This window comes from Thunnus albacares, chromosome 17, assembly GCF_914725855.1.
Source record: "Thunnus albacares chromosome 17, fThuAlb1.1, whole genome shotgun sequence".
Classification (NCBI taxonomy): Eukaryota; Metazoa; Chordata; class Actinopteri; order Scombriformes; family Scombridae; genus Thunnus; species Thunnus albacares.
The window spans coordinates 20754112-20776863 of record NC_058122.1 but is presented as its reverse complement, the minus strand read 5'-3'; the positions used below and the strand labels follow the sequence as shown (position 1 = coordinate 20776863).

The 22752-nt window shown below is 38.6% G+C and overlaps 1 long non-coding RNA gene across 1 annotated transcript; it reads left to right on the top strand.

The window, feature by feature from the left end:
* The first annotated feature begins 14206 nt into the window (after positions 1-14206).
* Positions 14207-22752, top strand: LOC122966183. The gene is made up of 3 exons (XR_006398340.1): positions 14207-15107; positions 15574-20307; positions 22607-22752. It is a non-coding gene; the product is annotated as an uncharacterized LOC122966183 (long non-coding RNA).

Sequence of the window (22752 nt, the reverse complement as noted above, 5' to 3'; positions counted from 1 at the left end):
TGAAGTAACTTGCAGGGAGAGATCTCACTTTATTTTTTTTGTCTTAGGAGGATTGATGAAGAAATTAGATGGCCACATAGTTATTATGATAAAATACTCTCCATAAGGCAAAACGGGTATTTATATAGCACATTTCATATACAAAAGCAATTTAAAGTGATTTATCTATTAAATAATTAATGAAATGCAAATGATACAATGGTGTAAGAGTTTAATTCATGTATGTCTCTTACATACATACAATGATTTATGGTAATCATATGCAACTGTTGCCTGGAGGCAAACTAAGGTCGATCAGGGCTCAAACGCTGGGCTACCTGCACTTAATGAAAGAGGTCTATTATTGTGAAACACATTAACACCTAAGCAACAAGTTTTCATACAACTACCACAGTAGCCAGCCACATGTATTGTGCAACAACAGTGTCTTTCACTGCCTTTGTTACAATGTGGACAAATAATGCCTTTATACCATACCTTATACCTTAATCAATTCAATTTACCTTCCACCATTTTTATAATGGAGGCACATAAAAATTGTATATTTATGGTTTGCGTTATATTCTTTTCTAACTCCATACTTGAGTGAGAAAAAACAATTGCTAAATGAACCAAAATGAGTTAATCCTGTTGCAGTAGCACAACGGGTTAAAAATATGAACCCGAATGCACCACTGTGCTGCTCTCTCAGTATGTATCTGTTAAGGCTGCTCTGTATCTTTGTTCACAGTGTCTATTTGTCCATTTCCTACATCAGACTTGTTATTTCACTTGAGGACCGTGTGTTCCCTTTAATTTGTAGAAATCCAACAAACTGTCAAACACATCTCGGTGTTATCTCTTTCCACTTCACGGAACTTCCTCCTATTGTGCCTGTTGCAGTAAACATCTCTGAGCTGTAACTTTGAGCCTCTGCTCTCGAAATGTGCAACTAGGGAGCAACTCCATATTCCAAAGCACACTGTTGTTTCTGCCATTGTAAATATGATTCTGCGTCATTCTTTACAAAGGATATACATAACCAATTAATGCAATGTCACCAAGAGTTATAATGTTATTAAATACTTATAAATATATAAAGAGATGTTTTCTTTGATTTATTGAATTAATTGCCTTGAGCATATCTATTCAACTTAGATTACATGTGAGGAAATAAAAGTAAGGGCTCATATATGTACCAGCTCCCAGAGGCGCCCTCATAGTTGGTCTTAGTTTGAGTGCACCACAGAGGATTCAAAGAATATTGGTTCTGTTGGAGCAAAAAACTTCTGCACATGCCTCTGCCGCTGTTGGAAATATATCATACGCCATATATTGCTTGACCATAAACCTGTTGGAGCAGCAGAGGCTGCACAGTGAAGAGATGAGGTGTAGCTGCTAAGCGTATGTTGTATGTTTGTGCTCTGGACTGTGATGTCCAGAGGTCTTGCTCCAAAAGATTCGAGCACCAGGCAGCTGTAGCCCCTCTGGCCGTGTTTGCTTTTGTATCTAACTCACGTGAAATTGATGTGTGGTGGACACTGATCCATGCTGAAATGGGACAACACCTGAACAAATGTCAAAATCATTCCCATCCATGCCTCCCTGAAAGCACCACCATTTTTCGTGTCCACATCTCTGTCAGCTGTGGGAGGTCAGGCATTCAAATTAAAGGGCCATATAAAGAGTAAAGGCCCCAGTTGTAAGAAGCCTCACATGCTTCATGAATAACGGGTAAGCCAAGCACACAGATGAAAGGGGTTAGCTGCCCCCCTTCAGGGACATCTGGCACGAATAGGAATGTGCAGCCATATCATTCTTCCCAAAGGACGCTCTCAGCTCCTACATAGTATTACAGCTCAACAACAACATGACATGTTATCTCTTCATCTAGCAGATCATGTCTGTCCTCACATGGTCTCACAGTATCTCTGAGAACACAGACCACCAAAGTAGGTCTGTCACCAGAATTCATATCTATAACTCAAAGCTATAATTCATATCTATAATAGCATTCGTGTTATATGTATATTTCCCTCATCTCTGCATCTGAACAGACTCTTTACCAAATAACCCCCATGTATATTTTAATATGGTTTTTGATCTTCACACATATATTTACACTCAAGTGACCGAAGTTTAAGAGCAGCTGAGACTGACACTAAAATAAGAATAGCTGGTCCACCTCGAAGGTCAGTCCACCTTTTGTGAGCCTGGTCAGGTGAGGCTAACACATTGTTGCTAACTTCAGGGCCATTCTGAAGTCTTTTCTTGGTCGTGAGAAGTTGTAGCATCTATTAACCGTACTGACAACTTACTGCTAACCTTTTCCTCTGTTCCGCTCTGCCACTCACTACACACACACGTTACGCTCTGCCCTATTCCTTAACAGAGCTACGCTACTCTTGTAACAATACCTTTCACGTAGATGTCCTTTAAAGAATGAGGAGAAGAAGGATGACTCAAAACAATTCCACGGTAACGTAGGGTGTTATCGTGCTCGCACAGTGTGTGAGTGAAAATCATTAGTAGCCCCTTGATGTTAATGATCATATGAAATTTTAGCAGTGGAGCTCATACTTTTGCCGTGCACCAATGCAAAAATGAATATAGGAGAAACACTGTAACTTTAATCCAAACTGCCACCTTTCCCTAAACCTAACCAGGCACAGACATGATGTCATCCTGCCGGTAGAGGCATCAGATCAGAAAACACTTGATGTATAGCCTGTTTCGTTCTGGAGTGCACAGACTACCAATGCATTTTGGCATTTCATTTGGAGGACTTAGAGGACGTTTTTGAGCAGCAAATTAAGCTGAGCTATCAGCACCAGAATGGCCTCACTCATTATTGGTCATTCATTCTTTCTCCTGTGCAGATTGCCTGCTGTCTGCCTGCATCAGAAACATGTGGAGTTCTCTTGTCTTAAACTGTTTATGACACTTGCAGGGGAATGAAATCTCCAGCTTGTAACTTCCAGTGTTTTTAGGATTTTAACCAAATCTGCCCTCTAATTAGCTTAATAATGATATTTTTGATTGACAATCTTTGTCAATCAGATGTGATGTAAATGAGCCTATTGCAAATATTCTCTCAGATACCCATGTTCACTAGTTTGGGGCAAGAAGTTTTTCACAAGTTTTGTGAAAATGTGTAGCTCACCTCCGACTTGGAAGACTTAAGTTTTAAGCCACCGTGGTTCTAGGGATGACATTGTCAGTCAGTCCACAACTCCGGTCCATTTAACCTTTAACCCAGTCCCCTTTAAACTGTTGTTGATAAAACGGCACAATTAGTTTCTCTTAAACTCTTATTTAATAGCTTTTAATATATTTGTGCCCTTTAAAGAAGACAAATACCATCAACTTTGTATTCTATGCACTCTATCCTAGAGTTTCCTGGTGCTTTGCTGTCTAACTTTAGCCCCCACCTACCACTGTTCAACCTCAGTGACCTATAGAACTTCCCTCATCTCCGCATCTGAACAGACTCTTTACCAAATGACCCCCATTGTTTGACCCAGTCTCAATTTCACCACTGCTCATTGTCACTTCATTTGATATCCGATCTGCAAGCATCCAGTGGTAAAAGATATGACTTTTGTTGTCAATCCTGGGAAAATATTCTCTTTGTTTTGCCCCTTTAGAGATCTGGGGTCATGATCACCATCCCTATAGAAATCCTGCATCTAACAGGGATTAAAGCCTTGCTTAAAGACACTGCAGAAGCCTAGACTTGCCAATGCTAGGGCTTGAACTTGGACAGTCTGGTTGAGGAAAGATTTAAGGCCTATACTTTCCCTCATGGAAAGCCTTTCCAAATGTCCAGTTTATTGCCTTCATATACAACATTATAAAGACATTCAACCGTCATATTGGCAAATAATTTGTCGATCGAAGCCACCTCAGGCATGCATGTATTATTCATAATATGTTAATGAAAATAATGACACTGATATTTAAGCCCACTGCTACATTGTTGTGTGAGAGAGAGAGAGAGAAGGAAAGAGAGAAAGCAGTCTTTCTCTAGCCTGCTGTGTGGAGGCATTATCATCAGCTATCACGGTGCATGGCTGAGTTTTCTGATGAAGCTGCCATTGCCTGGGAGCAATGATGCAGTTTGCTGGAAAGCAAGCTTTTATGTGATGGCCGCTGTATCAGCTGGCAGCAGATGATAATCTTGCCGAGTCGACGCTGAAAAGGATAATCAACTCGCTTATGGCCATCACGAGAGGGAACGGTGCAAGAACAGAGACGCAGAGCCTCTTTAATTATTAATACTCTGGCAACAGCCTTTTCCATGTGGACGGTGTTAACCTGCTGCTCGGCCATTCACAGACCGAAAGACACCATAGGAGGTTCTTATGGCCTAATGTGCTCTGCAAAGTGGCACCGCTCAGACCACAGAGAAAATCCATTTTCATCATAATTGTGACAGTGCTCATGTAAATTCTAGCTGCGAAAAATTGCCCCATACACTTGTAAATTGCCATCTGGCCTAGTTGTCACCAGTACAATGCATAAATAAGGCCATGTTCACACCTGGCATTAACATGTGTCTTGGGTGATCTAATCACAAGTGGACAGCTCTAAGTACGTCATTTCACACCTGGCATTAGAATGCGTCTCCACATGAATCTCGAGTGACCACTTGTGATCAGATTTCACTTCCCTGCTCTATATGGAAATAAACACGTACATAATTTCCTTTTGCAAAGACCAAATGCATTGTTGTTTTTAACTGGCGGGAGGCAGCAATGCACTTCCCATCCCTAGTCTGCTAGAAATTAAAAAAAGAAGTTTGCAAAGACCTTGGTGCATGGGCAAAATCAAAACTCTTTGGGCCAAATGGAAATCAGACAGTGTGTTTTGTGTGTACTCCATCCACGATAATCCATTTTGCCTGTTGCTGTAGCTTCTTCTTCTGTTGTTTCACACTTTAACTGTGTCCACTTGTGATCGGATCACCCAAAATGCATTTTAATGCCAGATGAGAACAAGGCCTAAGAAACATTCTGATTCCCTGTTTTCTTTGTTGGAGTCTCTTGGTTTCATTTTGTTTTGAAGCTTTTCTCATGTTTTCTTTGCAAGTATAACTCAGCCTTGGTGAGATCAACAGCATTAGATTTTTCAGCACAAAGACCTTTAACACAAAAACAAACACTAAAATGTGATAAAGAAGCAGCAAAAACCAGGTCTCCACAGATACAAAAGACACTTTATTCACTAGGGCCAGAAAATCACAAGAGGAGTCAATTGGGTAGAAAAGAACCCATTTAAACACAGTGCCACTAAATATTGGTTAGTTAATAATAGGAGTTGTACAACTCTACAATGTACCGAGAACCTCAAAAAACAACATAAAAGTAGTTCTGAGCCAGGCTGGGGATGCAGCCTAGTGAAGTCGGGGGAAAATTAAGAGGTTGGAAGCCCACAAAACTAAAGGACAATGCAGTACTGATGAAACACACACACACACAAACTCAAGTTTAGAGTATACGGGACAAATACAGCCCACTACACACTTATGCATTCAGTGAAAGAAGTAGACTGGTCACCATGATCGGTCCCTCCTGGATGAACTCTGTCTTGAGAACAAAAGGAAAAGAAGCAGGTTTTACAGATGGCTGGGTCTGCACATAAAACACAACGTCAGCAAAAACAGTAAAAACTCTTAAAACCAAGGAGAAACTAAAGGTGATCAATGGATATAAAAAACCCATAGCAAAGCAGCAGTTGGTGCTAAAAGATGAAAAGAACAGAGAGAATGTGAGCCAAATGGTTAAAGTGGAAAAAAGTAAGAGCATGTTACTTCAACAAACCTCCAAACAATGTTGTTAGGAGGGCCGTCTGACTATACATAGCTGATGCAAAACTGGGTAAGCTACACCTCTGAGACCCCTATCAGCTACAGGAGACATATGCACATCTCCAGGTCTATGTTTATATTCTGGGGCTCTTTTGGTTTATCTTTGCATGATTTACAGTTCAAAACACTTCTTATTTATCGTGTACTTATCCTTTATGCAACCCCTCGGCTCAGTCCGTTTTAGCTCCTGTCTCTTTAAGGCCCTGCTCCCGATGAGCATGTTCTGATTGGCCAGCTCCCAGAAACTTCCCCTCGGCAAACTTCCGACCACTCGGGAGGCTACATAAACAAACAATAGTAGAAGGATTTCATTTATTTTTCTCGTTCTTTACTCAAAATGGAAACTTCTCAAATACAGTACATCCATATATGTTTGAGCCCAAATCTGATCTGCAATATGTGAGCGTACAACGCAAACTTGTGGACCTTAGCAACAAAAGCCACAGAATGAACGTCCATTTGTGGGCATGTGCGAACAATCTTCCTGCTTTTCTGACTGAAAAGAACACGAGTTCAGAGCAGGTTGGAGCCTGGGATTTTGACTTGCATGCATTTTCACACACATTCGCCTCAAGTATTGGACCTTTGACCATGTTTAACATAGACATCCAACATCAACAGCATTAACAGTGTAAAAATAACAGAAAATCACAAAAAGCATGATATGTCCACTTTAAAGTGGACTAATGTTGAAGTGAAACAACTCACATTGCTACCTAAAAGAAGAAAATACAAAGTTGAATGTTGAATAGTTCATCAAAAGTTGCATTGCCAAATAAAAAGTAAATTTCATCACCAGTTTGAAGGCTGCCCACTAGTTTTAAGAAAACATTTATGACGATATAATGTAATAATCAGGAATTATTCACCTACTGACACAATAAAGTCATTCACACAATACCGCCCCAGTTAGAAATTGTGAATATGTTCCTCCAGTAAACAAGTAATACTGGAAAGGCTTGGAGTAGTTAATATTGAAAATTATTATTATTTTATTTTTAGAATCACCAATAATCTGATTGGAAATCTTTACAGTGTGTCTATAAAATGTATACATCACATCCTTAAAAAAAGTACTCTTTACAGCTTGTGAACACAACACGAGAATTAGATCACAGCTGTGAAGTAGTGAGTTAAGTCTGATAGTAAGAGAGAGCCAGAGAAGAGCCTGTGACTGTGTGATGTCAGGATGGAGCAGCTGCCACACCGGCTGACCCTGCAGGGTAGCAGCCCCTGAGGTTAATTAGCCTGGACAGGCTAGTGCTCTAATATGCCCAGTGCAGGAGTTAGCATCTCTCTGTCTCTCTGACAGCAGTCTGGCAGAATATTGACATAAATACACATCAGGATGTCCTTTGTTGTAAATGGTGTTAAAGTAAAATACAATACAATTCCTAAAGTCTTGAGCAAGCTAGAAGAGAAACATGAAAACCCTAGCGACAGCTCAATTATCCGCACATCAATCAGCAGGGGATGTGATTGGTTCTGTAAATGGAGCGGGAGCGGTGTGTTGTGGTAGATCGATGACCCAGCGGTCCATTTCTTAGACAAGTCCACCGCCATCATCATCACCTCCACCCCCCACACCCCCCTCAGAGCTGCTTGCATCTTGTTTCTTAACATGCTGATGACTTAAAAATAATGCAGATTGTGCAGAGTGTAAAGCTTTGATCGTATCGTTTTGTGTCAGAATTAGAGATGTGTTGACAGATTTTTTACGAGCGTCTGCAGATATGTAGATCATGCTTTTGTTCGAAGTACTGGCCCAATTTGTACATCATTTAAATACAATACAGTTTTACCATTTTTAAGAGTAAAATACACTTGATTCATGTTGCGCAAACAAGCAAATCTTAATTAATCTGTGGTTCAAAAACAGTTTAATGCCAAAATATTATGTATGTTTTATAATTGTCACAATAATTGACTACAACGTCTAATAAACTGTTGTCTGCTGCAGTATCACATAAATCCATGACCTCTCTGTGATAACACTTTCACATCATTAAACATTCTTTCTGTGTACATATTTTAATAATGGTGTTTACAGTAGCTAATTTCTTATTTCTACTTCTGCAGGAACTTTTCCTGATTCTTCATGTTTTTTTTTATTTATTTCATGTTTACTGCTTTTCTGTCAGCATAAATCTTATGCTGACTATTGTATAAAAGCCATAAAACCCAAAGGCCTGCTTGACGGAGGCTATGAGTGCGATGTAATGGAATAGGTAAGAGGGAGAGCTATACATATTAGTGATGGGAGGTTGGTAGAAATGCCATTACCTATCATGTCTGAGAATGGAGAGCTCTCACATCTAATATTATCACCACCCCAGTCCCCTCTGAGTTCTGAACATCACTCTGATGTCCTCTCCTCCTGTACATCACAGAGAAGACAAGGGTGCTTTTAAGGAGTAATTTGCTGTGCACAGCTTTTTTTTTTTGTTTTATCTTGGACCCTGTTTCCAGTGACCCAGGGCCCACTGCTTCTGTCATCCAAATTGTCTTTCTGTTCAGGATCATCTCTTGATAGTAGGGGATGCTCGGTTTTAATCTGAAATTGTACAAATATTCCACGTCTCCCCACATTAGTCATCATACTCTTCCTTTGAATGCAACTCCCCCCTTTTTAATCAACCTTGTTCATGCATGAAGCTCCATCACTCAGCTGCTGCAATAAGATAGGAAGTGTAGAAAATGGACTCATTCAATTTTACAGCCATTTCCATCACTGGCAGAAAAACCCATCCACAATTGATATGAAAACTTTGTTCTACCTCCCCTCATGAAAGAAAACAGTAAACTCCTACTCAAATAATGAAAACTTTTTGGACAAAAGTGTCTAAGCTGTATTGAGTCGTCATGCACAGTGTACCTGTTTGAAAGTTTTTAAATTAAGATTTTGATTTGAAGTTTAGGATGGTGTTTCCGCCTCTCTGTCAGTGATAATCAAATGCAGCAAGTGGTGAGGAAATGTGCATCTCAGCAATCATCTCCATTGACGTGTTAATAGCTCATCAGACTAAATTGTTCTAATAACTGCTTTCGAGAATCATGATTGCACATACTTCAAGGTCTTGATGCCTAATAAAGCCGTGTTTAATTCCTGAGCCATGCATCTATAAAATGTTTTCAGAACCTATGCTGATGTCTGATAGATAATTTGAATGTAATCAGGTGAAGTGAAAAGTGAAAATTGCGCTCTATTATTACTGCATAGTGACATATCCTTCTCTTTAGCTTGCACACAATGATACTATATCAGATGCAGACTGGTGCGGTTCCATTCCCATCAGCTGTCTACTGTATTTTTATTGAATTTAGTGGCTGTGGCACCTAAATCTGAATTTGGCCTGTCTTAAAACAATAGTCATGTGTCCATATGAACATTGAAACAGGTTTTGCCCACTGTAGTCATTCCTTCTTTTAATACTGACCACTATAAGGTCCCTAGAAATTAATTCACTGTCTTCTTTTTATTTAAAATTGAAGCTTCAGCTGTTCAAATGAGCCAAATCAGGTGGATATCATCCACTGTTACTGTCTTTTTAGTTCCAAAGTCCCTCTTTATGTTACTGTCCCTCCACTGCAGCTGAGCAGGAAAACACTGTCCAGGGAAAAGAGGGAATATAGTATGAATTTGGAAGATATCTATTTGATTTGTCTAACTCAGACTACTGAAGCCTCATATTAACTTCAGATAAACTTTTGAATAAATTTTTGCATGAATTAAGGATTGTGGATTTTGTCCTCCATCACTTGCATAGAGAATGCATTAGGAAGGGACCTTATAATGGTCAGTATGAGGCCCTGCTGCATCATATGATTTAGTCATTATTTAGTCAGAATAACCTTTTAGGTTTTCTGACTGTCTCTCCATCTTGAGTTTTAGGTACAGTAGATCTACAGCATGCTGGTTTGAGAAAGATTATTTATAGTTCTGTAGGTGTTAAGAACACAGAGAGCTTCATAGCAAGACACAATGTCTGAGTTAGGAAAGAGAGTGTTACTGTAGATGAATTTAATTACATTACATAATCATATAATCTCTAAATACAAGCTACAAGGCTGGTGCAGACATAAATACTAATAGTTGTTTACAGTTCATATTAAGTTAAACCTCTTAAAGTCTGTATAAAGCAATAATGAATATGTGTTCTGAGTTTGTCACACCACAGAAAAATGTGTAATTAACCTCCCAGCCAAATTTGTAAGATAAAAAAAAATTGCCAAGTATATAAAATTAGGTTTCAAAATTGTAGAAAAATAAGCAGAATTCTCTGCTCTGATGCGCTCAAAGCACTGAAAGCACAGCCCAACTGAACAGCCTCGGGCTAACAACGTTAGTATAAAAATATAAAATACACAGATTAAATTGGCCTTGTTTGTAGGTGTAAGGCAAGCTACATAGATGATATTTTAGAAATAAAGTAATGATAGGAGCCACTATTTAATTCAGAACATATTTTGTAGGTAAATGTGAACTTGTTTCAGTAACAATGTAACTTAATGACTAGTTAACAAGCGATCCATCACCAATCATCGTTTTGTTCAGTGCACTTAATGTTACTCAAACGTCCTTGGTGGCTTCATTATGGCCGTCACCCTTGAAGCAAAAGCCTCTCACGCCGTGCATTTTGGTGAAGTGCTGCCCGACAAATGCTCTCCCTCTGGCCAGGGACCTCCCAGCTGGTGCTGAAACTGAAGCCGTGGGCGGCGGCTGGCACCCGGAGCCCCAGTTGTCTCCGATGAAAGTTTGTAAAACTTCCCGGTGTAAAAACTGTAACTATGAGTATGTGTACTCTAATGTTTATATAGTGGGGGAAGGGTCATGCTAGTAACCCCTTTACATCATCAAGCCATCATTTCAGGCCTGCCAAAAAGAAATGGTGAAAAACAGTTTAAGACTCTAAGTCCAAAATTCATCACTACATAGTTCACAGTCTTTTCATATGTTTTCAGCAATTATTTTCTAACATGTATAATGTGTTTAAAAAGAAATCTCTGATTTTCCTTTACACATACTTTAAAATGATATGCTCTACACTTGCTATGATATGCATATTGATATTTAATAAAACACAGCTTGTATGTTTCTCATTCTCTTCCTATTTTTTTCTACATATACAGCCACAAAATGTGTAGATTCTTTTAAATTTAAGATTTCATTCAAAACCTTTCACATAACATAATTTAAAACCAAAACATATCCATGTTCTGGGCAGGAGCCACGAAGGGCGAAAGTGCATCTGATATCGGCGCCCCCCATTAGATGGTGCCCTAGGCAGTTGCCTAGATTGCCTATAGCTAGGACAGGGCCTGACTGTAATCATAGTTTTATTTTATTTGCCGTAGTTACTCTGCAGAATTTCTTCAACAAGCTGGTTTCTCACTTCCTCAACACAGCCCTTTATATCTGAAACAGAAGCAAACTGTTCAACTTCTCAGTTAATCTGCTTTTATTAAGACAGAGTAGTGCTCTCCTGTTCTACAGCGATTGACATGTGGGTGAGCGATGACTTACAGTGGAGATTTTCACAGATAGGCCAGCTGAAGGAAATATCAAGAAGTAATCAATATCGATAGCAAACAGCCCAAATTAGAAGAGCAGACAGTAGGGTGGGGGGGTTCCTGTTTAGCAGTCTACAGGCGAGAGCTGGGAGACTTAGTGGGTAGCACTGGGAGTTTTAATAACACAGAATCAATGAGCACTGCTTGCAAACCTTTCACGGTGAAGTTATTAATTGGAGAATGAACAATGCAAAACTGTCATTGCAGAGTTGTGGGCTTCCAGCAATTTAAACAGGGTCCATTTACCAAGGCAGGAAAGAGCCCTGCCTGCTTTGTATTAATGTTTTGCAGTACTTAGCTGAGATACTGCCGATCTCTCTGTTCCATCCCTAACACCCATGGATTTGGAAACAGTGGAAAAATTCAATCCATGGTCTCTGGTGTAAAATGTTGTTGTGAGAAACACCCAGCAGCTTCTTGTTAGTGCGTTACATGATATAGAGGTTACAGTATGGGAGATTTGTCCTCCGTTATCCTGTCAGCCCAGCATTACTCACCAAACAAAGCTCTGTGATTTATCTCAAAATCTATTATCAAAATGAGTAGGCAGAAACCGGGGCTCATAATTCAGTTGACACTTTATGGTGTTTGTTATTGGGAGCAGAGGGGTGGGAACACATACGGATACTGAAATATGGCTGCTGACAGACTCACTAATAGAGCTACTGGCCTACAAACTTAAAACACACACAGAGTGCCCTTGCTTTGAAAGTAGCCAGCTGAGCGTGGACGAAAATGACAAAGTAAATGAGCTGCTTGGTGTGTGTTTAACAAAGCTCAGAAAGCAGCTGGCACATATTCATCTTGATGGACAGGTACTTGTACATATAAATGGGGGCAGATGATATTTAGAGCAGAACCTTCATTCTGTGCATGTCAGTGCTGAATAAAAATTATTAGACCATGGCATCTTATCATCGTGTTCTTTATTGTCGAGTGATCTGAAATCCTTTTAACAGTTGACCATCTTTGAACCATTGTGATGTTCCTTATTTCATTTGTCACATTGGATTTAAAGGGTTTTCTACAGGATTCTGCAGTGCAGAGCATGTTCACTGTAAAACATCCCAAGTGGGAATGAGTTTGTATGCTGCTAAAGCCAAGGTTAGACTCGGTTTAAATCCTGCTTGCTGCGGACAGTTCAGAATAAATGACTTTGTGCTTGGGATGCTGTTCACACCACACAACAAACCCAAGACGAGCGTCACACTCACAAGAAGTAGAAGAGGTACAGTATAATGCAATGCTAACTTTTCTATTTGTTTTCCATTTCATCCAGAAAAGTTCATTGTAAAAACAGTTATAAAAACCATATGTTGAACGTATGTTGATTGCATGTATTTTAAAGGATTGGTAAACAATATGCCAAATCTGTCATGTTCATACTTACCATTAACAGATCCCTTTATAATGCACTTTCAATGTGATGTGATGGGGGACAAAATCCACAGCTCTCCTTGTGTGCAAAAATGTATTCACTCATATAAATGTGTGAGTTGTTTTTTTTTTTTTTACACTAATATGACATTTTAGCCATGCAAATTAGTCAAATCAAGACAATATCTTTCAAAATTACAGTCATTCTACTGCCAGATTCCCACTTTTTGTTACTATAATTCTACTGCAGCTGAACAGGAAACACTGTCCAAGTAAACACAAAGGATTTTTTTTAACTAAAAAGACTGTAACTATGGAAGCTATCCCCTTTTTTTGACTAACTCAGATGTCTGAAGCCTCATATTATCTTCAAATAAACTTTTAAATACATTTTTGCACTGAAGGAGGGCTGTGGACTTTGTCCCCCATCAATGACATTAAAAATGCATTATGAAGGGATCCCTTAATGGCCGATATGAACAGGAGGAATAATTACAGTGAGAAAAATGTGTCAATGATCATTTGGACATCTGACTATTGTTTTATGACAGACTTGTAAAATTGTGAACCTATCCATTAAAGGGGACCTATTATGCTTTTCCTTATATCCAGGCATATATATATATATAGTGCTACAATGTCAGTTAATGTTCATATAAATGTGTCAAAAGTGCCAAAATCCAAAGTGTCAAATAATGAGGTAAACGTATGTAGAAGTAATCCCTGTGAGCAAATAGCACCAGCTTCAGACTGCTCTGAACGCATCTGCTCCTCACACAGCGTGCGAGTTCACTGCTCCACTCCGCTAACATTATGGCATTTTTCCGTTGTTTTCGGGGTAGTCACACTGAGCCATGACTCGATTCAAGCTGGCACACTATGAGTGTTTTTCCATTACACAGCATGGTAAAATAAAATAAGTTGATTACCTGTCGGAGGCGTGCTGGTCATCTGCAGCTCTTCATCAAACATCATCATCACTGTGGCTGTTTTTGCTTGTACTATTCCTTCCTGCATTATTTCTAACTGATCCGCTGAACAAAGAGCTCCAAATATCTCCATATGTTGTTGTGTCAGTCAGTTTTTAGCACCGCTAACAAAGCTCTGCTAATTCTGTGAGGAACACTTTTCTTTTTTCTGTTAATTCTTCACAATAAAAGTTTCCCATTATTTAGTCACTTAAAAGATTTTAATATGAAGCAGTAAAGTAGGAAATGTTGGGTTTTCATCAGCAGTAACTTAACACAACTCTGATACGGCTGCCCCTCCGCAGGCTCTGGAGGGCTGGCTAGTCAGAACAGAGTGGGCTCATTGGGAGGGGGGCCTTAAAGAGACAGGAGCTAAGACTGCCTTTTAATAGACAGAGGCTGAACTGAGGGGCTGCATAAAGGGCCAGTATAAGAAGGAGTTTTTTGAACTGTAAATCATGCACAGCTACTCTAGTGGAGTCCCAGAATAAAAATACAGAGCTAGAAATGAGCATTATAGGTCATTTCCAGCCATTTAATGTTAGCTGTGAAACTGTGATTATATGTGATGTGAAAATGAATAATCTCCAATTAAGTTGTCAGGAGGCTACAGTACAGTTTGTATACATAACGCATAAGTGCAGCATATTATGATATTATTATTTATTATGCTTTGACTCTACCTGTTGAACTATATTGGTGTCATGATGGTGTGAAAATAGACCTCTGTAAATGGAGTAGACACTCCCATCTCTGTAATTTCAAAGACTGATTAGAGATCTGTTTTCTCATGTGAATTGGTCATTAACATTGCAGATGTCCTGTGTTAGAAATGACTTTACAGACCTTCATCTGCAGATGCAATCTGTTCAAAGAGGGCTGGAGATAATTTTTGAAGAGTTGCGTCACAGTTGCATACTGATGTTATTTGCTGCTATTTTGCTGCTTTGTTTCCTGACTGAGGTAGGTGGTGTGCACCTCATGGCTGAACCCATTAATCTTCTTGAGAGTGGTAAATGAATGCAGCCTTACTGGTCTTTACTGTTTGGTGTTCAAATAATTAGAAGAAGTCTACGCCTAAAGTTCATGAGGCTTATTAGAATCATGATATCGAGTATGTAGGAACCGATGCACTTCAGCTTTCATGAACGTTGACACTTGGCATTTTGTCACAGCGACAAGTTCCAATCTGTAGAGAATACAGGTGTTGGAGGAGAGCCGCTCCGGTGGCCGCCTCGCCCCGCCTCATCCCAGTCAGCTGCTGCAAGAATCCCAGTGAACTAAATGGGCTTCAGGCTTCAGTCACTCAGTTGATCTGTTGTTGAGAGTGAAAACCAGCAGAGGTGAGATGGGCTACAACGAGTGCAACCGAGTTCAAATCCAGAGCTTAGAATAGAGTTTCAGCATGAATTAATGCCACTGTGCTTGAGGGAATATAATATAAATGGTTTTCGTGAGGGCTGAAAAGGTCATTGCACAAAAAAGTGGGCCAGCTGTGTGATGTTGAAACAACCCAGAGTGGTAATTTCCTGAGAGACATTGTAGTTAAATGCAATGTGAGTGTTCAGATAGTAAACATAATTGTATTGGCAGATTTGAAATGACTCCTGTGTAACTCAGAAGGCTTAAAGGTCCCAGGAAATGAAACATGTCTTTTCTGTTGTGTTACCTTGTGGCCCTGGGTGTATTGTTCTGCTGCCCATCATTGCATGCCAAAATGTGTGAAAAAATGCATGTTTGACTTTTTTTGGGTTTTTTTACATCTCAATTTTTGCTTTTCCCATGAAGTGTCTTTTTCTTATTTTAAAGACTTATTCTGCAGTCAGGGACATGGACAACTGTGAAAACTCCTGCCATCACAGAAGACGTATAGGTCTACTTTCATCCAAAAGTCACTGGCAAAATCAACAATTTTCAACGGAGGTGTGTTGAATCAGGTTGTAAAATCATTGTTTCCATTTAGATACGATGCACACGAGTAATACTTTGTTCCTCCTACTTTTAAACTCTAATATTCCGGTTGAGTGTCTTTCAACATAAAGTCCCTGTTGTGTGATGAAACAAATCAAACCAGATAGAAGAAATACTATCTCAAAGCCACAGATGGATGTTAAAAAAGGTTATTTTTTACAAAAAGGGAGCAAAATATCACACTGAATGACCAAAATAAACAATTATGCATGTTGACTCGCTAGTGTGATCATTTGTGTCATTGAATTTATTTTTGTGCTTTTTATCAGTTTGTATCAGTTTTACTTTTTAGAAATTCAGTTTTTTACTGTATTGTATAAAGCGTGAGCTGACTGAGCCTGCATGCTCTTTCTCCAGCTCCACTGGAGCAGTTTGGGATGTTAATACAAAGTGCTCAAGGGCACTTTGACAGTAGTCACCGAGGAAGTGGAGAGCCTATCTCACTCTGTTTTTTTTTTTTACCAGGCAATGTTGGGATTCAAATTTGTTTCCTTCTCTAGCCTGTAGCTTCCTGCCTCCTTATTTATTGTAGAATTTGCATTTGGGACATTCGGGGAATATGACAAACATTTTAAAGGTGTGAAGAGAAGGTGAGAAACAAAAATACACTATTAGGACAGTCTAGGCTAAATAATAAAGCCATTTATTATTAAGCTTCAAGCCATATTGCACAATTTTTAAGACCATCTTATTTAAGGCTGTAGAAAAAACAATATAGAAGCTCTGATTTTCTAATATTTTATTCTTAAATTTGGCAAGAGGTGCATTTTTAAGGGTCCAGATCAGTATTTAAACTTTTGATCGAAGGATAAAAAGACAAAATTAGGTTGAATATTGAATTTTATTGTCATATTTTACACCTTTTTGTTGGCAGATCATGATTGTCAATCTTCCCATCCAGTCAGTCAGGTATACAGCACTTGAGTTGACATTAACAGTAAGCTGTGCCACTCAAGCTGTCATCTCAGTGAGCAGAATTAGTTGGTGGAGTCACCAGTCTGTGTCAACAATTGAGATTGCTCTGCTTTTTATTCTCCAATTTAATACACATTTTTTAATGGTGATGTATCAACGTCATGGCTTGCTTTTCACCTTTGCCACTGCACGTATATGGTGTTTAAGCTTCTATAAAATGAACACTACTCATTATAAAAAGCAAGATGTTACTTTCCATGTGCAATCTTGTGAATTTCACTCCCCAGTCAGTTTTTATTCCTTAAGCTCAAGCTGTCAAGCCAGACTTCACAACAAAATGTTAAAACAGATTCACTGAGGCAAGGTCATCATTTTAACACACATGCTTAAGCAGTTTATCTTGCACAGGGAAAAATAAACACTGCTGTACCTTATCACAAATCTGCTCGGGTATTTGTCTTAAAGCAAGTCCTGTTCACAGCCCAGACACCACTGCTCCCATATATCCACCAACTCAATATCCCTGCCTCTTATCATGGTGGGTGTTAGATTATGGTGCAAGAGATCAAGGGATGTAGGAAGTGACCGCAAAGCAAAAAGTGAGGAACAAATCAGAGAGTCTGTAAAAAGACAAGTGGAAACAGTCCTCAGCCTCAACTGATTCAGACAGTTGAATAATGAGTGTGAATCTTTAAAATCTTCAATCAAAAAATATAATTCCTATGCTTTAAAAAATAGCCTTTATAGTTTTATTTGCTTGGAAACATCTGTCTAAGACACTGACACTTGTAGGGTAATCCCTCACGAGAAAGAACAGTTTTTAGAGAGTGGGTGGACATGCTCCCTGTTGTGAGAAATATGCTTTTTTTTGTTTTTAATGGCCTTACATTGTAATGTCATAAGTACTTTGACCATCTTGTCATGCAACATGCTGACATGATGATACATGAGAAGCTGCATATGAACCCCCTCTAGATCAGAGCCAAATGAAGTGATACATTTTCATTTAATTGCATTCTCATTTGCGATGAAAAGACTTTCATATCTATTGGGATTCACACATGCTTTTGATCGCTTAAGCTTTTCATAAGAAATCCTTCTGCTGTACAACTTTTAGGCTGTAACCATTAAAGAAAAATATATTATCTCGAACATTACTTTTACTACTTAGAAAGATAATTTGTCTGAATGTTTTAGATATTTGAGGAAGTACTACAAAGACACATTAATATAGATTATTTCACTGATAGGTTTTCTCAGTTCAATTTGATATTAGATTCTTCATCATATTTTATTCATCATATTGATGATCGCATATATTCTATGTAGATGATGTTACCATGTCTGCTAGAGGAAAGGTTTAAATAAGTTTTATGTGATGTTTTAGATCAAATCTACAAAAGGAATTATTTGGCAGTTAAGTCAGAAAATGCTGAGGATGTAGCTTGTTGAGGGAGATGTTATCTAAAAATTTTGGGAGACATTAGGAGATTTTGCAGCCAAGCAGTCATCTTGCCCTAGTAGAAGCCTTAAAAAATGTCAGCCATTTCCAGTATTACATCATGACTGTAAACAATAGAGGACAAAACAATTACGATGATATCCCTTGGTCTCTGTGTGTTTGTTTTGAAGCAATGAGACTGTGTTTATAGGTGCCCAGCAGGGCTTGAAATTAGCACCTGCCCACCCTCCAAATATAGTTAAAAATTAATCGAGGCAAGTAGTGTCATCAGGTTACAAGCCAATTTGGCAGGTGATGAATTTAATGGTGATACTCCTGCACAGACGCAGACAGAATGACAAGCACAAACTGCACAAAACAGATGTGGTAAAATAAGAATTGCAGAATACGTTGAAGAAGCAGTGTCCTTTCAATTATCATACACAACTGCTACTAGTACATATGAGACCCAGTGCGAATAAGTTTATGGCACAGTACAGGGCTCTAGCAATAAAAGTACATGACATTTTGGGCACATCTTTGCGCATCAGACTGGCGAGTCATTACACACAGATTATAAATTTATACACTGGAAATCACTAGGGTTATAGGAAGCATTCAGGATACATCCTAAGCCAAAAGATGTCAAGACTCAAGACAAAAACATACTTTATATTTTACTATGTTCTGTTATGTAAATGCAGAATGCAGTAATGCAAATGACTCAGAATTACTCTAATTTACTTAAGAGTATCTGCAGTATTGGTATTGTAATGAATACCTCTCAACTTTTAACGTTAAAAAAGTACAATAGATGTACTGTAATAGGAAAAGGCAGAAGTTATAGTGTATATATATGTAGGTAATGCAACCTGAGTAAATTGTGTAATTCCATCTTAGTATAAGACACATAATTATTTTCTTGATTCACACATAGTGGTCCATAGGACTGTGCATCAGCCGGATGGCTCTGCACAGCATGCTTACATCATGGTAGTGCATTAATATGGAAAAGTGATAAGACCACTCCATCAAAGCTATATACCGTTATCTGAAATTAATCAACACCCCTCGAGACATTCAGAATTGAGTATTCATTGTGGCAGCAGTATGAAAGTGTAAAAAAAATGTATTAGGTCTAAAATCGGTGCGACCCCATAAGGATAATACCAGTGTGACTGAGTTTTTTGCTCGTCTCAGAGGATATAAATGGCTTTCCATCCACTGAAGACATTTTTAGTTCTATTCAGTGCTGCGCCAGAGGCGTTAATCTGAGATGTATTTACCTAATATCTCCTGGTTCCTTCATGCTGTATTTGAAACATTTAGGAAAGTTATATTTTTCACAAGTTGGTTACAGTCTGCAAATATGAACATGATGTCAGTTTTGGTATTTTAATGTATGCAGGTGCGCTGTGCTCAACTTGAAGATGAAAATGCATTTAATAGTTTCATGTGCAAGAACAAAAAGGATTGAATTAGTGACAGTGTAACTCCTGGCATTTGCTTGCTGCAGTCAAATTTCACAAGATACAGAAGCTGGAAACATTGCAAGAGCTCCCGATATTCACCACATTCCGAACTGCAGTCCATCTACACCTTTTTAAAGACAGTTGCCAGGAGGCAAAATATGAAACTATTCCGTTCACTGAGCTGACAAAGGTGACAAATCTGACAGAGTCAAAGCTCCTTAGTGACTGACACAATGACCTGAACAAAGAATTAAAATGAGTTTTCTGTGGTTCTGTTTTGGAGACAGGTGACATTAATGAGAAGGATCTCGTCAATAACTGCACATCATATTAGCAGAAGTCCCAGCTCTCAGTGTCATTGTTGTTAATTAGTGCTGCCAGTATATTGCTTGGTTATTTCAGTCGTTGTTATTGAAGTCATGAATGCACTCTGGTGTATCTTGTTAAAATGCAGCACAGCGAATGATCTGTGACTCTTCTTAATGGTTTTAGATATTAGATATTATTGTAAGTCAGAGTAAGAACTTGTATTGTGACACCACTATTCCCTGTGCTAATTACTCCCAGTAATAACAGTTGAGGTTTAAAGTGTTAGAAATGTGATTTTGAAGTGTGTTGCACACAAGACAGTCCATGAAAGTTCCTGTGAGGTTTATGCATTCTGTTCATGTTTGTCTTGGTTTCCTCTTAGACCTGCAAGTCAGAGTTGGTGACTAATCCATCTTCTTGCTCGCAGATCTGAAGGTGAAGTATTTGTCTTTGTTAGCTCTGTCACAGACTGGCAATGTGTGAAGAGTGTTTCCATCCTTTTTGCCCACTGTGTACATAGTAGGTCGTGGATTCCTGTGATCCTGACTACAACAGTGAAGTTTGGCCTGTAATAGTTTTTAATCTGTTAATTTTTTACTTTATTTCACATTTGTTACAGCTTTTAAAACAATAAGATGTTACTGAATATCAATAGAAACTTTGTCTTTCTTTTCAGTATAACATTAGGCTGCTAAAATTAATTACTGCAAAATAATTAAAGTCTCCCTTTTTCTTCTTGTTCCCTCAGTTGGATGTTTGAGTTTCACTGTGCAGAATGATGTATGTGTAGACTTTGACACTGGAAGGCTGTTTTCACATTCATCTGCTGAAAGTGGAAAGTTTCTCTGTGACATCACAACTAGTTTGGAGCCAATTGTGGACCAGTATGCATCTTACACAAGTGTGATGTGGAAACTTGAAGCCTCCAGTGCACATTTCACACTGAGAATGGACTTTTCAGTAAATTAGGACACCTTGTGTCCAGAAAACTTTAGACATGAAATATATGCCATTTTAAGGATTTTAATGTGGTTGTTATACTTTTTTAGTGGAAAAAATGTATCAGACACAAATTATTGTTAAAAGCACAATTATTTTTATACATTTTAATACATGTCTGGAGGGGATCTCTAAATAAACACATCAAGGATGATATATTTTTACAAAGTCAAAGTTAAAACATTGAGAGATAATAGTACAGATCACTGAAACATTCTCAATAAGTATCGCTTCTGTTTATTTTTCACAACTTAAGTGGTAGAACAAGTATCCCTCATGATGTTACATGTTGTAGCAGGTGTTCTCTATAGAGAAAACACAGTGACTCTAATGACTCCTGACAATTTATCCACTGCTATTCATTTGCTTTACTAATAAGCATATGTCTGTTGTTTGCAAGTCTCATATTGGGTAAGATCTAGCAAGGGTAATGTTCTTTTCTACCATAACAATGAATATTTATGTTTATAACACGCAGTGAATCAATACACATTAATATAACAATTAAATCTGATGTTACTGCTTTTTATTAATGCATTTTAATGCAACAAACAAACAGCAGGCAGAAACTCATTTTGACCTTGAAGTTAGACCTTCACCTTACCCGGCTAATTATCCATTTAATAGGGACCTTTTTCACTTTTTTCCATTATTTCACTCGTGCCTTATTTCAAATAAGCCCTTAGGTAGAGGAGAAGACAACTTAGCTGGAGACACGTAATGATCTGCAGGACCTACTTTCTGCTCTTGATAATACTGTGTTGATTGTAGCATTCAAGGCATGTTCGGAACAAATGGCGTGTTATATAAAATGATTGTGGATTGTGTTAGTTAAAGCAACAGTTTGAAATTTTAATGAATATGGGAAAACGATAGGGTCCCCTGAGCTCCTGTACATAAAGTAAAGTTGCAGATAAACGGACAGAAGTACAATAAAGCTTCTGAATATAACAATATGTACTGGGTTTTTTTATTTTGACATGTTGCACAAGAAGCCAGTTTTTGACTCAGTATTTTGTATTTGGTAGTACATCTGAAATTTTTCAAATAGTCTAGTGCAAAGTAATTACAGTAGATTTAACTGAACAAGACAGATTAGTCACTGGAAAATATTTAAGTGCCTCCAGTCAAAGCAGGTCATTGGAACATTTGCAAACTTGCATTGTTATGCTGATGATACCCAGCTGTACATCAAAATTGCCCCAAGCATGTCTACAGCCGTGTCACACCTCAGCACCTGTCTTCAGGAGATAAAGGCCTGCATGAGCACAAGCACAAATTTCCTCCAGTTAAACAGCAGCAAAACAGAAGCTTTCCTTATTGGCACTCCACACCTGATTCAGTCATCCTTCATACCTCATCTCACCTTTGACATCTTTGATCCACATCCTTGACCACCTTCCTCCTCAGTCACTAATCTGGTTGTTAGGTTTGACCCTCAGCTGGCGTTTGATTACCATATAAGACATCTATGCAAAACCTCTTTCTACCATCTCAAAAACAACTCTAAACTCCACCCCTCTCTAACCCTGTCAGATGCAGAGAAACTTGTCCATTCCTTTATCTTCTCTAGACTGGACTACTGCAATGTGCTCTTCACAGGGATCCCTGCCAGGAGCATCCAGAAGCTCCAGTACATTCAGAACAGCTCTGTCAGAATCCTGATGAGACTGTGAAAACACAAACATATAACACCAATTCTGTTTTCATTGCACTGGCTCCCTGTCTCTTTCAGGATTGACTACAAAGTCCTGTTACTCACATACAAATCCATCAATGGACATGCGCCTCCCTACCTACAGAAACTGATCATACCACAAACCTCCACGCGCATCCTCAGATCTGCCAGCAACTTGCTCCTCCGGGACCCCAGTACTAAGC